This window comes from Sinocyclocheilus anshuiensis, unplaced genomic scaffold (genome assembly GCF_001515605.1).
Source record: "Sinocyclocheilus anshuiensis isolate Anshui unplaced genomic scaffold, SAMN03320099.WGS_v1.1 scaffold1495, whole genome shotgun sequence".
Taxonomy (NCBI): domain Eukaryota; kingdom Metazoa; phylum Chordata; class Actinopteri; order Cypriniformes; family Cyprinidae; genus Sinocyclocheilus; species Sinocyclocheilus anshuiensis.
In genome coordinates, this window is record NW_015558671.1 from 887,663 (window position 1) to 903,695 (window position 16,033).

Genomic DNA, 16,033 nt, shown 5'->3' on the forward strand with positions numbered 1-16,033 from the left:
ACACACACACACACACACACACACACACACACACACAGACAGACAGACAGACAGACAGGAAAAGCACCAGCATGAGGGCGCCAGGCCGGGGCATCTGAGGACAACGTGGGAGTGAGAAAAGCAGGGGGAGGGACTAAGGTAGATTTAGAACAAGAGAAAAGAATACTTCCACAGTACACAGAGAAATAAATGAAGGGATAGAGATAGATTATTGCAGAGTAAGAGATGGGGGGGAAGGGGTAGAGTAAAGATCATGACATGCTTACATTAGCCGAAGGCATTCAGATATGAGACAAGCCGCTTAAAACGTCACTTTTCTTTTACATTTCTTTTAAGGTTTGACTGCAATATTCTTTGACTAAACTAAGATATGTTTTTGTATTTCCCTTACAGATGAATCTGCAAGTTCAAAACTGAATTGAATATTTCGCACATACAGTAGAGGTAAGAGTGATGTGATATGTCCATTCATATTTATGGTTGCAGTACTGTAGTGAACCTGCAGGTGGCAGATTGTCACATCAGCGCCCTGTTGTAGCTGTCTGTTCAACAGTCTTCAAAACATGACCCAGCAGAACAGTGTTCTAAAAGGGAGTGGTTGGTGGCACCGCCCCTCTGTAGTCACAATCCATGAGTCAACCAGATATCATCATCATAATTTGGGTTGAAGAACCGTGGATGTTCATTTCTGAGTGTCCTGAGTGATTCTATAGTTGGAAAAGCCTTCCACATACTACAGTCTCTCTTTTATATGTGCTGTCCAGCTTTTATTGTGGACAGCATGAAAGCACATTTAGTTACTGTACGTAAAAATGAGCTAAATATTATGGAAGCGTGTTTCCAAAAGAGTAAAAAAATAAAAAAAGAATTGTGAGAAAGTTTAAAATAAGATATAGTCAGATAACAAGATAGCATAAAATGTCACAAAACACAATAGGACAATATATCTTGTAACTCCGACTTTTTTTTTTCTCTTGAGTTTTTTTTTATCCCACAAAGTCGCAATTGCGAAATATGTCAAATGACATCACATTGGGAGAATCACATTGCAATAAAGTTGCGATAATGTCAAATGCAAGATATAGCAAATTGTGAGATATGGTCACATTACAAAATAACTTTACAAAATATAATGTCGCAATTAATAGAAAGTTGCAGTTGCAACATTATCTGATATAACGTCACAATTGGTAAAAATAAGGATATATTTTTGATTATGGGAATTATTATTATGGGAAGCCAAGATGCAACGTGGTATATTGTGATATCAAGTCACAATTTGGGAAAAAATAAAGTTGCATTTACAAAGTATTCAGTAACAATTTGAAATATAAAGTTGCAATAACAAGACAAAGTCACAACTGTAAAATTGCAATTTGGTAGAAATTAAGTTGCAGTTATGAGAAACAAAGTTACAGTTGTGAGATGTTGCAATAGAGTGGGGTAAGAAGTCAATAGTAAATTTTGCAGACACATTTCGAAATTAAAAAGTTGCAGTTAGGAGAATAAAGTTTCAATTTACTTTGGGGAGGAAACAGGCTTATATAAAATATTGAGAGTTTAATAAACCTGCCAAAGTATTTGCTTACTGAAACAACAGTAATCGTGTTAGGATTCGGCACATCTGTACATGAAGCGAGAGAAAGAAAACATGACACAGCAGTCTCCTGGCACCCTCTTAGGGCCCATCTTTGTTGTGGGATAGCTGTCCATGGATGTGCCCGATCAAATAAACCTTAATCTCTAAAGGCCTCCAGGCCAAACAGGCTGGTCTGTCTCCATCCAGACCTATCCAGGCAGGCCGCCAGTCTGCCTGGGCCTAGCTTGCGAAGTCATGTCCACTGCGCCCTCCCCGCAGTGGGTACGGGACTGAGGGGAATGCCCCCTGCCCTCCCTTTTTCTCTCACCCAGGCCTGGTTGAGATAGCCAATGGTATAACCAACTCTGACAAAGTTAAAATGGTTCGAGACGAGCTTTCGTCCAATCAGAGCACACTGCAGTATAGCAAGCAGGTCGGGGGGGTGTGCAAAGGAGAGAGACAAGGCAAAAGACAAAAGAAACGGAAGATGGAGGGACTGACTTGGCACAAGGGAGAAAAATAGAAATCGAGGTAGACAGAGGATAAAGGAACATGTAGTTTGTCGGACAGGAAGCAACAAGTATCGACTGTTGCTGCACTTATTGATCATTCTCAAACGCTGTTTTTCTATTGCTGTTTTTACAATCACAGAGATGTTTATCTGATTCACTCAAACGCTGTGCAGACATACAATTTTTGTAACAATCGTAACTGTTATTTGAATAGTAACACCCACATTATGATTTCTAGACCTCAGGGCAGGAGACAGACACACTCAATGCATCTTCCTGCCAAGATTCGCCAAGTTCACTCACCAGTGAGAAATTGGTTAGTGTAGCAGACCGACTCCTCCGCTTCATATCGCTCATCCTTTTCCAGCCGTCAATAGACGGATGACCCAGGCAGAGCGGAGGTGATGGAGGAATGGGCAGAGAGTAGAGCATAAAATGTGACACACACTGAGAGTCTATCTATCCTTCTGTCTGTTTCCATAGAGGAAGTGAAGGGGTGATTGAATGAGTTCAGCTGCAATGCTTTGCATTCTGCTTCACGACGGCAGAATCCTTCTGTCTTCTGTCCTCCTTGCATTCTCTGGCTACTATTTTGTCTCCTCAAGAGTCCTCTCAGACACCACCCAAACAGAACACATTCAGGAACACAGACTTAAAGGGGTCATATGATGTTGCTAAAACACATTATTTTGTGTATTTGGTGTAATGCAATGTGTATACAGTGTGTTCCACATACTGTACATTATTGTTTCTCCTCTATGCCACGCCTTTCTGAAACGTGTCGATTTTTACAAAGCTCATCGTTCTGAAAAGCACGGTGTGCTATGATTGGCCGGCTATCTAGTGCGTTGTGATTGGCTGAATTCCTCAACCGCGTGACGGAAATGTTATGCCCCTTACCAGGTTCAGGAAACTTTCCTCCGTAAAATGCGCTGCACACACTCGAATATTTGGGTTGTACTGTTCTGGAATATTGTTGTAAATAAAACTTAATCACAGATTTCTAGTTGTGTCCTCTTTTGGAAGACCAAACAAAGTAGTTTGGCACACAGCGTCTCCACGATATGGCGGCGGCAACAATAGGCTTGTTTGAGATGCATCGGCGCTGTGCAGACCGATCGGTGTATGACATCAAAGTCCTGTGAAAGTGATAGGAGAGCAGACGAGTGTTCATGCTTTTTGAATTGCTCTCGCGGTACTTTGATGTCATTTGCCGATTGGTCTGCACAGCGCCGATGCATCTCGAACAAGCCGAATGCTACAGCGAGAATAAAAGTTACGCCTTCTTTCTTTGCGTATACATTTGGGCAGTGTTATGCAAATCTTCCCACACAGTGACGTAGACATGTTGGGGGTGTGTTTGAACGAGGCGTTTTAGGAAGGCGTGGCTGAGCGTTCACTTTTATAAAGAATATCTCTTTGGGTTTGAGACTTTAATCTTTGCGACTTTATGGATCTTCTGTATGCACAAACAGCTTTTAACACTCCAAAGACAAAGAAAAACATGAAATCGCATCATATGGCCCCTTTAAAATGTACAAAAATCCATTGGTGCAACATTATACAAAGCAGAAGTTCAGGTGAACTAGTGTTTCACAGATTAAGAATTGCACTTTTAGCTTGTCACTGGAGCTGTACCCTCAAGGATACACCTTTGTTTCTTTTCTATGCCTGGTGCATATTGATAACTTACTAATATGCAACCTTTCAGGTACTAATATGCACCATTTAGAAGTGAATAAAGCACCTTTGAGGTTATCATCCCAGTGACAAGCTTTTGCACCCCTAAAGGTACAATGTGTCTAATATTTTTCAGCCAACTCTGGGGTCCTCTTGAGAAACCCAGTCTTGCCTGAAAATTTCTGTCATTGCATTATATGCTTTGTGTATATAGACTTTGATATTTCTCATTGCGTTGCACTTTGCACTACATATGCAGTCTTCATCTTGTCTATGTTAAAGAAGATCTCAAGATGGACATGTGATAAAACACAAAAAATATTTGTTGACTGTCTTTAGTGACCATCGTCTTTGTGGCAAAGGCTTTCGTAGATTCACAGATTCTAGTTTGATTGACTCTGCTCATGCAATTTCCATCATGATGCACCGATTTTTTTAGGCTTGCCAGGAAACAAAGTTATGTTTACAAGTTACTGGGTTGTTATAATGAGAACTTTGGCAAATCCAGAAACTTCCAGTCAAAGTTTATGAGGTTCATGGCATGTTGAATCTTTAGTAAAACGTAGTTACAAGGTCTGTACAAGATGGATCCTCAAAATTTTGTGTCTTTATGTAAATTCAGTAAGATTGTCTACATCATAGGATTAGCAGATGTTTTAGATTGAGTTGGTATAAAAGTACTTGGCAGCAAGCAGAAACACACATCCTAGAACATGCACAATAATTCATAGTAGTAAAGCACACAGTATTTACTGTTGGACTAGGCACATATGTGTTTGTTTGGATAGGTCTGAATGTCTATATACACTTATATCTTTGTTCTTATCTGTATGAGCGTTTTTATTATTACTTTATGATTCTTTAAGGCAGCACTGGAAGCCACTCGGGCAGATCACCACATACTGCTCATACCAACACATTATCCCACTGAAGAATGCCTGCTGAAGAATGCAGCACATCCCTCACCCTCCACCCTGCTATATCCCTCTGACTGACTTTCTGCCGTCTCTTTTTCACCGAATGCGAAGGAAACGTGGTGATAGAAATTGAGAGAAAGAGACAGTACTGTAAATCCAAGCATACAGTATGTGAGTGGGCAGATAGGAGATTTAAGTGATGAACGACAGGTGTGTGCTGATTTGATCCATTGGTATGATTCTGCAAAAGTGTGTGAGTGAGTAGTGCATTACTCTTTAACCGATGTGTGTGTGTGTGTGTGTGGTTCAGATTGTATGGGTGTGTTCTTGTAAAAATGTGTGCGTTGCAGGTATGACTCAGTGTCGGATATGAGCAGGCATGAGGTATGTGTGCGGGTTCGAATAGAGGATGTGACTCAGGAGACATGCACTGGGTGTTCAGCGTAAATCGCTCGATCTAATGACAACTGGAGTAATCGCATTGTTCAGTAGTCTGAGCCTGCAGTGAAAGTGCTCTGTGACTCATACAGAAAGGCAGGATGAAGCCACACACACACACACACACACACACACACACACACGCGCGAACAATATAACCCCAAGGGCCGTCATTCACTGAACGCGAGATAATTTGCTGTAAACATGAGATAATTCAAAGGGAAAAAGCCTAATGTGATTGTTTGTTTTTCTAAATAGTTTCTTTCATCTGTGAAATGAGTTAGTTGAAGTTAAGGTCCACTCATTCCCAAAAGATGCTAACATAAACGTACTCATATGTAATGTACGCAAAATGTTGTAACAAACGAATGAAAATATTTTGGCTGTGTATATACATTTCCTAGTGTTTTGGTCAGTGCTGAAGTATTTTATATAATTATTTTAGTGAACTCTGAGACCTCACCCAAATCTCATATTAGTAAGCATATTTACTATGATTTAAAACAACCCTTTATTCCATCAGTATTAGATGGTAATTTATTCATAACATTATTCTGACTATGAAATTTCATTCACATTACAGTAAACTTAAGTTGAATTTAGTTTAATGATCTCAAGGTGTATAAGCAGTATTTTTAAGCAATTTTAATTGGTTCTCATTTTTACGAAACAATATTAATTCTTAAAGGGGTCCTATTATGCTCTTTTACAAAGTCTTGATTTTGTTTTGGGGGTGTACTAGAACAGGCTCTCATACTAGGTTGTTCGAAAAACACATTGTTTTTCACATATTTTACATTATTACAACACCTCTCTCCCCAGTCTGGCATGAACGGCTCGAATAGTTCCTGAATCAAATGAAGGCCCACCTTCTGAAATACGAAATGTGCTGTGATTGGTTAGCTGGGCCAGTGTGTGTTGTGGTTGGTTAGCTGGGCCAGTGTGTGTTGTGATTGGCACCACTCGGCGCCTGGTCGGGAAATGTCATGCCCCTTACCATAGCCGCCTGTGAGCTTCAGTGTAAATATTGCATCAATATCAAATCAATTTGAGCGCGATTTAAACCCGGATGATTGTAACCACTCTAAGTTCGTCTGCCTTGGGAAAGTTAGCGTGTCTCCGACATAGTGATAACACTCGTTGCCTTCTCTAGTGCAGCTCAACCAGGTCTCGTCCCATTCGTCGATATTTGTGATATCACAAATCCCGGAAAATATGCGTTGCAGTCCAAACAAGTCATTCATTGTATTATTGAATATATATTGAAAAGTGATTTCTATTAAATAAAATATCTCCTTTTGAAGTGGACTTTGAGCTTTGTAACTTTGCAGATCTTTTTTATGCTCGAACAGCAACATTACAGACTAACTAAAGTGATAAAGCATAATAGGACCCCTTTAAATTCCAATAATCGATAAGTCTAGGCTGTTTTCAGTTAATGAACGGAAACACTGTAGCGCACCTCCCATTCAATAAATCGCAATAAGCTTTGTGCTTTGTTACTTTTTTTTATATGAAACAAAGTCTCAGATTTCAAATTATGTCCATTTTATTACAGTATTCAAACAATAAATGCCGTTATGGCACTGTTTAATGTGGAGTGACAGATCGCTGTAGCACCTCAGTTCAAGAGAGGCGACAGCGAGAAGCGCACATGAAATGATCATCTCCTCTGCTTTAATACCAGTTTCAGCACAAAATAAACATGAATAAACACCTGAAGGTATGTTAAAGGGGTCATGAACTGCCTTTGTTTTTTATTTTGTACTGTTCTCTGAGGTCTACTTCTATTGTTATCAAGATTTTTACATCAAAAAACATCATACTTTAGAAGTAATAAGCTATTTTATGTCCTATTTTTAACCCCCCTCATCAGAACGCTCTGTATGAATAGGCACATAAATACGCATAAAAACGCATAAATAACTCAATACATATCACATGATCTGTAAGCAGAGACAAAGCAATAGTGACCATGTAATGGAAACAGTTACTCACACTTGTGTTGCGACATTACTGTCGGATCCAATATAGTTGGCACAGCATCGTCTTTTAGTTTCAATCTTTCTGAAAATCCAGCGTCGAATTGTGCCTTGTTTGTAAACGAATCCGTTGTAAAATGAAGTGAACAAAGGACCGAGTTCTTACTGACGTGGTCTGGATCTTCATTAAAAATAAAGTTCATCCACTTTTTCCTAACGTTGGGATCAGAAGGAAGGCAATGCAAGGACTGTTTTTCCGCAACTTGGCACTGCACAGCGTCTTGTCTTCAGAGCCATCTTTATCGGTTTCTGTGTAGACCCTGCACGTTCGCCTACAGGCGCGAAGGGTGGGCGGGGCTAAACAGGCAGTGATGTCGATCTTCTTCTGCGGAGGCAGTGCCTATCCACACTATTACATCATAGAGTGGCACATTACACAAGCTGTCATTTTGGCAGACTGCCTTCAATATAAGCTATTTTTAGACTAACGACAAAGTTTTGAGCTCTGAAACATGCAGGATGTTTTTATAGTACAGTGACCTCTTATATGTCAAAAGATTAAGGGAATTGTGGTTTCTCAGTTCATGATCCCTTTGAAACAAAAAACACAACTTACTGAAATCCGTATCCTGTCTCATGTAATCGCTCAATCAATGTTTAAACCGAGCAAAGACGTCAGTATAACAGCTTGTAAAAACTGTCACATAATGTCACATTTAGCCTTCCTCAGAAAAAAACATATTTGGTGACGATAAACTCATTAGTCAGTTAGAAAAATGAACTTGTGTTTATGACAGCCACCATTTAAATGTTTATATTTCAAAAAAGAATTAGAGTAGAAATATAATTATGTAATTGTAACTTTATTATTCTAAAAACTTAATTGAGTGTAATTTAAGCATTTGTTAACAAATCACCTTCAATATTATAGTAATGTAGTACCAACTGATTCACGTGTACATTTTACAGCATTCGTTGAGAGATATTTTTCCTTGAGAAAATTTGGCATGTAGGGTTGTGACGGTGAGGAAATTTTCCCACCGGTTAATCGTCCCTCTTTTCCTCACTTTCCTTCGCTTTTAAATAGCTTGTAAAAACGGCGTGCACATTTTATTTTCACTTTCAACTAGCGGCAATTCGGAGTAAAGCAATTGTTCGTTTGAATTTTCCCTCTTTTCCTCGCTTTCCTTCGCTTTTAAATAGCTTAAAAGCGCCGTGCGCATTTTACTTTCACTTTAGAATTAGCGGCATTTCGTTTCGAAACTAAATCATCCGCGATCGTCTTGTCTATCTCACCCCACCTCACTCTTCTTGTCAGTCAGCTCGACTTCACTCTCCTCACTGGACAAATTAAATCTGATCTGTGATGCAACTGTCGTTCAATTGCATTGAGCAGCCGTGTTCAGTTTTTAATTGTAGTGTCTGTTCTTTTACTGAACTAAATGATTTTTATTACTATAAAAATCAAAACGACGGTGGGGGTCGGTGATGCGGTGGGCAAGTGACGTAACCGGTGTTGCGGCTTAACACCGGTATCACCGTCAGCACCGTCTATCGCGGCAAGCCTATTGGCATGTACTGTACCTGATATATATCTAAAATAATTAATATCGAATCGAATCGCAAACATGTGAATCTGAATTGAATCATGACATTTGTGTCAAAACCCAGCTCTAATAAGCAGGGGTTTTTCAGTAAACTATTAGCTGACGATGTTGTTTGATAACTACTTGACATACTTGACAATTTAAATAAGCAAATATGTTCCGAAATCTAGCCATAAAAGAGCATTTTCACACACAAGAGAAGAGATTGAACATCCAAATTGAAAACATATCTGATAACAGAAATTTGGGAAAAATCATGCATGTAAAGTTTAATTTAACATTAAGATTAATCATATTTTGTGATATCTTGCCAGAAAGAGCTCGCATTTACAATTGATGAGACTCTATATGTGAGATGAGATGCGCACAGAGAAATCCAGATGGCAACAAGCACTGAGTCTGAAGACTAGAGGTATTAGCATATTGTTGAAATTCAGACGTGATTGCAAATTTATTTTACATTTGTGTTGCCTTATTGTGCACACACAAAGTGTGACAATTCAAATGCTTAAATATAATGCAAATACCGTAACATTTGCATTATTCAGAGATTAAAAAAGTGTACTTCCCATTCTCACACAGATTTTAGCCGGTACTTGTCTTCTCTGTGTTATATGCAGAGACTAACCAAAATTTAATGTAATACGTGGAGGGAACAGATGGACTTGTATTTGAAATTACAGTTGTATTTAACTAGTCAATATTTGACACATGCTGGTACACTGTTTTTTTTATATATGGTTATTCATGTATGTAAACAGTTTTATTTTTACCTTTTTATTGTAAAAACACACAGATGAAGTGAGTAACTATATTTAAATTTAATACGATTGCTATTTATTCAAAGACTAATTAAAAAGGACATTTTTGCTATTGGGTTTCAGCCCCATGAGTTCAAAATTTTCTGATTCGGCCAAGAATTTTAGATGTTACTGCATTACTGTCAATAAGTAGATTAATGAAGGGTTAATTTGCCTTTTTTTTTTTTTTTTTGAAACTAGCATTGTTCAGACAGTTATATAAAAGGATTTTGCAGCTGACATTAAATAGGTGACAGTTGTGATATAAATCTTTATAGTAATGTGTGATAATGTTTAAATAGTACTTAGTACTCTTGGCTGGATTAGTGTTTTGTTGAGTTCCCAAAATGTGCCAAAATGTAGAACCTTACAACATTTCTTGACTACTTCTCTTGAAAACAGAAACATAAGTGGCTTTTAGACATGATATTCATGCCAAGATAAGATTAAAACAGGACAGGCCATCTGTGAAGTGGTGGAATGTCTCTCGCTAAATTATCTTGGATTTTTCTACATTTATGAATACTTTCAAAAATGGTGATTATTTTTCCCCCATGGTCATGAAAATAACAGAGCATTTTTAAATTGCGCTTTCCATGGTTAGAAAAGTCATGGAAAATCATTAGTAAAACAGTGTGGAAACCTTTAATTAAAGCTGAGGAACACACTGTTTCTTTTCACAGTGTAGTAGTCAGAGGGTTGATTCCACTGAAAAGTATAAACAGTGTGATTTTGTTGACCGACTCAACACCGCTCAGCCAATGGCTTGAGTTTTAGGCAGGACTATCTGTTTGTCAAGCCAATTTAAGATGGGGGGAAGCATTCAGGAAACCTGTTTGAGAACATTACCCTTGGTGACTCAGTTTTATGCTGTAAAGTTGCTCATGAATTGCAACTAATTTTGTATATTGTTTACGTTTGCAGGATGCACTTTTGCATATTTCAGCTAGCTTCAAGTTGATTTTCTGCCAAAATGTAAATCAATTTAGTGCAGCTGTTTAGTCTGTCACCCCTCCTCCATTCTTAATTGGTAAATGTGCCAGACCTGGTAGAAGAGAGTGAGAATTCAGCAAAAACAGTGGAAGGTGTGACACCCCCAAATCGAATCAGCTAGTGGAGTTCATTAGTTTTTCAGACTGTACCATACAATGCAAAAGCAAAAATAAAAAAAATTAAGCCATGAGTTAATTTTTTTATTTCATCAGTGTGTAATTGCTGTATCTGTTCTTTTATTCAGTTTTACTTTTTCGAAATCATGACTTCAGAAATTATTATTTGAATACATGACATCTAACCGACTTTGTCTTTCTGTTTTGATTTGAATGATGGTAACGGACTACTTTTAGGTTTTAAGGCAAGTTTGTTATATAGCAAAGCACGTTTCACACAAAGTGATAATTCAAAGTTTTACATAAAATAAGAAAAGCAAAAGCATTTCTTTCTTTGTTTCTTTCGATGTTTCATTTTTCTTTCATTGTTTTGTTCTTTCTTTCGTTCTTTTTTCCCTTTATCTTGTCCCACTTCGTCTCTTTTCCTCTCCTCTTCTGTTGCTGAGGGATCGTGGTCCTGTCATAATTAGGCCCTTTCTGTCTGATATTATTCTGAGGCCCGTAAGGGGGACGGCAGGCACTTCTGCTCCCTCTCAGCTGAAACATTACAGCTCTTTAGCCTGTGTAAACACACTCTTAAGTTTGACTCTTCTCTCTGGTCAACACCCCTACTCTCTAAGATCTCAGAGTGGTAAACACTGACCACACTGGTGATTTAATCACTGTCCCAGAAATGTTAAATGTGTTTACAAATATAAGTTTCTTAATGTATTCCAAAGTGTTGGGAAATGGTGTGTAACTGACCTCTATTTTCACTGAAGCTCTTTGTAGTGCACTACAGTGTCGCTTCAAAACTCGCATGTCATCCTGTTTTGTTCTTTTCCGTAGTTGTTCTTAGTTACAGCCACGAAAACATGTACCATGGTAAATGCAGAGCCTCTCAGGATGTAAAGTCCTCTCACTTGTGAGTAGTGCTCAATGTTAAGGGCTACTTCAAAGGGATAGTTCACCCCAACTGGCAATTCTGATATTATTTATGCACTCTCATGTTATTCCACAAGCCGTTTAACATTTGTTCTTCAGTGGAACACCAAAGGAAAAATTTTTCCACACAGTCTTTTCCATACAACAGCAATTCACAGTAACAATGGTTGTCAATAGGGCTGGGTTTTGACACAAATTTCATGATTCGATTCGATTCTCATTCACAAGCTTGCGATTCGATTCGATTACCGATTCGATTCGATTCAATATCGATTATTTTGGATACATATCAGGTACAGTACATGCCAAATTTTCTCAAGGAAAAACTAAATCTCTCAACTAATGCTGTAAAAGAGAGTCAGTTGGTACATTACTATAATATTGAAGGTTAAAATGTACTGATTTGTAGTACAACTGCTAAAATGACACTTAATGAAGTTTTTAAAATAACAAAGTTACAATTACATAATAATATTTCTACTTCAATTCATTTTAGTTTTTTTAAATATAAACATTTAAATGGTGGTTGTCATAAAAACTTGATGTATTTATTCAATCATAAATTAAACATTGAGGAACAGTAAAGGTTATAATGAATATGTTATATGGTGAGGTTATAATGAATATGTTATATGGTGCACATATTTAGCAAAATGCCCCTCTCTACAGTTTATTTTTCTATATGATTAATGAGTTTATGGTCACCGAATAGGTGAGGTAAATGTGACGTTACGTGACATTGTTTACAAGCCCATATTGACGTTTTTGCGTGGCTGAAACACTGATTGAGCGATTACATGAGACAGGATACGGATTGTAAAGTTGTACTCTTTATTTTAACTTACCTTCGGATGTTTAGTCATGATTATTTTGTGCTAAAACTGGTATTAATGTGGAGGAGATGATCAGTTCACGTGTTTAGCCTGTGTAAACACACTCTTAAGTTTGACTCTTCTCTCTGGTCAACACCCCTACTCTCTAAGATCTCAGAGTGGTAAACACTGACCACACTGGTGATTTAATCACTGTCCCAGAAATGTTAAATGTGTTTACAAATATAAGTTTCTTAATGTATTCCAAAGTGTTGGGAAATGGTGTGTAACTGACCTCTATTTTCACTGAAGCTCTTTGTAGTGCACTACAGTGTCGCTTCAAAACTCGCATGTCATCCTGTTTTGTTCTTTTCCGTAGTTGTTCTTAGTTACAGCCACGAAAACATGTACCATGGTAAATGCAGAGCCTCTCAGGATGTAAAGTCCTCTCACTTGTGAGTAGTGCTCAATGTTAAGGGCTACTTCAAAGGGATAGTTCACCCCAACTGGCAATTCTGATATTATTTATGCACTCTCATGTTATTCCACAAGCCGTTTAACATTTGTTCTTCAGTGGAACACCAAAGGAAAAATTTTTCCACACAGTCTTTTCCATACAACAGCAATTCACAGTAACAATGGTTGTCAATAGGGCTGGGTTTTGACACAAATTTCATGATTCGATTCGATTCTCATTCACAAGCTTGCGATTCGATTCGATTACCGATTCGATTCGATTCAATATCGATTATTTTGGATACATATCAGGTACAGTACATGCCAAATTTTCTCAAGGAAAAACTAAATCTCTCAACTAATGCTGTAAAAGAGAGTCAGTTGGTACATTACTATAATATTGAAGGTTAAAATGTACTGATTTGTAGTACAACTGCTAAAATGACACTTAATGAAGTTTTTAAAATAACAAAGTTACAATTACATAATAATATTTCTACTTCAATTCATTTTAGTTTTTTTAAATATAAACATTTAAATGGTGGTTGTCATAAAAACTTGATGTATTTATTCAATCATAAATTAAACATTGAGGAACAGTAAAGGTTATAATGAATATGTTATATGGTGAGGTTATAATGAATATGTTATATGGTGCACATATTTAGCAAAATGCCCCTCTCTACAGTTTATTTTTCTATATGATTAATGAGTTTATGGTCACCGAATAGGTGAGGTAAATGTGACGTTACGTGACATTGTTTACAAGCCCATATTGACGTTTTTGCGTGGCTGAAACACTGATTGAGCGATTACATGAGACAGGATACGGATTGTAAAGTTGTACTCTTTATTTTAACTTACCTTCGGATGTTTAGTCATGATTATTTTGTGCTAAAACTGGTATTAATGTGGAGGAGATGATCAGTTCACGTGCGCTATACACGCTGCCGCGTCTGTTGAACTGAGGCACTACAGCGATCTGTCACTTCACATTAAACCGTGCCAAAACGGCATTTATTGTTGGAATACTGCAATACAGTGGACATAATTTGAAATCTGAGACTTTGTTTCATATTAAAAGTACCAAAGCACAATGCTTATTGCGATATATTGAATGGGAGGTGCCCTTCAATGTTCTGTCCATTAACTGAAAACAGGCTAGAATAATCGATTCTTGAGATTTAAGAATCGATATCGTTCCGTAAAAATGAGAATCGATTAAAATCGAGATATCGATATTTTTTACCCAGTCCTAGTTGTCAAGATCCAGAAAGGTAAATCAAACGTCATGAAAGTATACAAGTTGTCCATGCAGTGCATCAATGCTTCCTTTATTGAACACAAGATTTGAGAACATCGGTGAAGGGGAAGACCATCAGTGGTCGAACAGTAGCCTACATTTTTGTATAATCTATCTATGATGTTATCATATGTCTTGAGAAAGATAGTGTATGAGTAAAGGGCAAATTGTATGTTGCGTTTGTTGTCTGTGTGTTTTTTTTTTTCCCGCTAAACCTTGACAGTTGTGGTCTTGATGAACTGCCCTCAAATCTCTCTTTTGTGTCCTCCATGGAAAAACAGCGTATGGGTTTGGAATGACATGAGAATGAGTAAATAATGACAGAATTTTCATTTTGGTTGAAAGACTTCTTTAAGATGTTTGAGAGCGTTGGTCATTTTCTCCACCACTTCGACAGTTTCTCTTGTTCTGGTGTTTAAGATGTTGGGAGATGTTCCAATTTGTCCATTCATTTCTTTATTTTTTTTCCTTTTCTGGAGAGAAATTTGAAAGAGATTTGTCAATATCTGGCAGGGAGGGTTTGCTAAATAACCATAACATACAGTTTGTGAGTTTGTGACTGCCAAAGGGAAAACAAAGTGTAAATTATTTAATTTACATTGTTGAATGCTGTGATTAGATCTGATTCATAAGTATTTTTTAACCAGTTGATCATGAGTGAGAAAGCTCTGTGGAAATGGGTCAAAGTTTGTTTATTATTCAAGTTTGCAGTGCATTGCCTCAGTACATGAAATGATTGGCTTTTCTCTGAAACCCTTTTCTCTCCATTTAAGCGTCCATTCATTTCGATACATGCACATAGTCAGTCCACTATTTTGTCTTGGGACTAACTTCTCTACTTGTCAATCATAACTTGTCATTTATCAATCAGACCACAAGAGCTTGCGGTTACTCTGTCATTAAAGTTATGGTTGCTGCAACAACTTCTTTTGTAGCCTCTCCTCTCACTGTTTTGTTTCCCCTTTATTCTCTTTTATTTAAATCTTTTTGTTTTATATACCTATCTTGAAAGTTGAGGCTAAGATTTGCGTTGAGGCATCTGGTCCAGGATCATCGCAAAAGAGGCAGTTTGGCTTAAGAAGGTTGCTGTATTGTAATAGAGGACGTTGGGCCAGTGCTGGGTGTCTAAATGGGTTTTATTGAAAAGGAAATCTGTCAGAGCCTGATAAAAGAGAATGGGCTCCTGGACATGAAGAATGGGTCAGAGGGTTCATTCTGAATAGACTGCCTTTTCATCACTGCATGACTCATTCTTTGTGTGTCTGTGTGTGTGTGTGCATGCATAGTATTCAAATGCCCAATCATGGCATTTTGGCATTTATTAAAGTGTTAGGGATAATATTTACGATAATGCAATAATGCATAAATAGTCCTGGAGCTGAAGACGGGAAAATGTAGACATCTTTTTCTGTGTGCAAGTGATTTACCATGAGAAGTATTGTGTGATTTTTGTGTGTGTAAGTGAGTGTGTGTTCTGGCTCACTGAGGTATAGTGCCCTCTTACCTCACCGCTCAGGCATCCCTGTGCGGAGCAGAGCAGTGTGAACAGAAAGAGAGAAAGTCTCACAGTGAGGGTATTCATATACTCCTAGCATTGACAAAAGAGACAGAGGGAGGGAGGGAAAGTGAGAGAGAAAAGTGGCACAGGGGATCAAACTGAGATTGTAGAGGCTTAAACATCAAACATTCATATTACCGCTATGAATGACTAATCAGCAAAAATGGGTGTGAATTAAGCCCAGACTGGTTTTGCAGACTTGCTATTAAAAGTATAATTATCATCCAGCTATCCCAGTACCCTACTTAGTATGTGTTGGGATACATAGTACCTTTATTATTTACCCTCAAATGAGCTTGTCCATTGTAACGTTACCTTCTAATTCATTGTTCTTCTGGCTCTATTTCCCCTTCTCA

The 16,033-nt window shown here is 37.8% G+C and overlaps 1 long non-coding RNA gene across 2 annotated transcripts in view; it reads left to right on the plus strand.

Moving 5' to 3' along the window:
* The window catches only part of LOC107681259 (uncharacterized), an 89,798-nt gene that overhangs the window by 31,253 nt on the left and 42,512 nt on the right, over positions 1 to 16,033 (plus strand). For both annotated transcript variants that reach the window (XR_001633234.1, XR_001633233.1), the window contains one exon: positions 394 to 444. This is a non-coding gene — a long non-coding RNA (uncharacterized LOC107681259). The remainder of the gene's footprint in view (positions 1 to 393; positions 445 to 16,033) is intronic.